General features: G+C 43.7%; 1 protein-coding gene across 1 annotated transcript in view; it reads right to left on the minus strand.

The window, feature by feature from the left end:
- The window catches only part of APBB1IP (amyloid beta (A4) precursor protein-binding, family B, member 1 interacting protein), a 151,513-nt gene that overhangs the window by 47,424 nt on the left and 102,403 nt on the right, over positions 1–1,686 (minus strand). The window lies entirely within an intron of this gene.

Below are 1,686 nucleotides of genomic sequence, written 5' to 3' on the forward strand. Positions count from 1 at the left end.
AAAATACATCATTTAATTGCTGAAGTCCATGCGTGCACCATGCATGTTAAATGCTGGAAGCTGGAAGTCCCCAAGGCACTGGCAAGAGCTGGAGGCTGCAGTGAAGGTCAAGCTCATGTCCTATGCTCAAGAGGGGAACTGCTCTGGCAGGAAGATGCCACATGGGAGCTCAAGGCCTTGTAAGGTAGCAGGATTCTGGTTTATCAAGAGAATCCAGAAATATAGATGTTAGTAAATGTTAGCGATCTCTTTTGTTTTTTAAAAGAACTGCCTGGGTTAATCACAACACAAGGTTTACTATTTAGCAACTTCTAAGGACAGAAAGAAGCATAAAGGGCATTTCTGGAAAGAAAACCAGCCTAAACAAAGACAGGGAGGACTATGAGCTAAAAGCACTCATAGGCTGGGTGTGGCTCATGCCCATAATCCCACCACTTTGGGAGGCTGAGGCAGGAGGATTGCTTGAGCCCTGGAGTCTGAGACCAGCCTGGGCAACATAGTAGGACCCTGTCTCTACTAAAAATAATAATAAAAAAATTAGCTGGGCAGGTGGCATGCATGCCTGTAGTCTAATCTACTTGGGAGGCTGAGGCTAGAGGACTGCTTGAGTCCAGGAGTTTGAGGCTGCAGTAAGCTATGATCACTCCACTGCACTCCAGCCTGGGCAACAGAGTGAGACCTTGTCTCAAAAAAATAAAATAAAAAAAAAAAAGAACTCACAAGTGGATTCATGGTCTCTGAGCATGGTTTGTATTAATTTCTGGATCATACTTTGTTAATACTGAATATCAACGGGATGGCTAAAAATAAAGTGTGTGAGTTTCCAAAAAATCACGAGCACTCAAGGACTAATTTTTACACAATAAGTGCAGCTGAGGTATCCATATGCACAGTGAAGATAATGAATGACCACTGTTATAGTTAAAGTGCTGAGGATTTTATGTAAAAACATGGAGTTTTACAAAATAACACATAACCAATGTATTAAAGGCAGAAAGTGTATCACAGAAGCACTGTGACTAAACTAAGGACCCTCCCGAATCTAGGCACAAGTGTTTATTTACATCATAGGAGTGTTTCTCCAAGTATAACTCCCAGACCACCTTAAACTTGATATAATGCATGTTCCTGGGTTACACTGGAATCTCTGGGATGAGGCCTGGAACTCTGCATTCCAGTATGCTTTCCAGATGATTTTTATGCACACTGAAGTTTGAGTTTTTCTTTTCGTTTGCTTTTTTTTAGAGACAAGGTCTTGCTCTGTTACCCAAGCTGGAGTGCAGTCACATGATCACAGCTCACTGCAGCCTTGAACTCCTGGGCTCAAGTAATCTCCCCTATTCAGCCTCCTAAGCAGCTGGGACTACAGGCATAGTGGCACATGCCTGTAGTCCCAGCTACTTAGGAGGAAATACGTCAAGTACAATTTTTTTTTTTTTGAGACACAGTCTTGCTCTGTTGCCCAGGCTGGAGTGCTGTGGTGCAATCTTGGCTCACTGCAACCTCTGCCTCCCGGGTTCAAGGGATTCTCTTTCCTCATCCTCCCGAGTAGCTGGGATTACAGGTGTGCACCACCATGCCCAGCTAACTTTTTTTGTTTTTAGTAGACATGGGTTTTGCTATGTTGGTCAGGCTGGTCTCAAATTGACCCCTCAGCCTCCCAAAGTGCTGGGATTACAGGCATAA

Source organism: Colobus angolensis, unplaced genomic scaffold (assembly GCF_000951035.1).
Source record: "Colobus angolensis palliatus isolate OR3802 unplaced genomic scaffold, Cang.pa_1.0 Scaffold63, whole genome shotgun sequence".
In the NCBI taxonomy this organism is placed as follows: Eukaryota; Metazoa; Chordata; class Mammalia; order Primates; family Cercopithecidae; genus Colobus; species Colobus angolensis.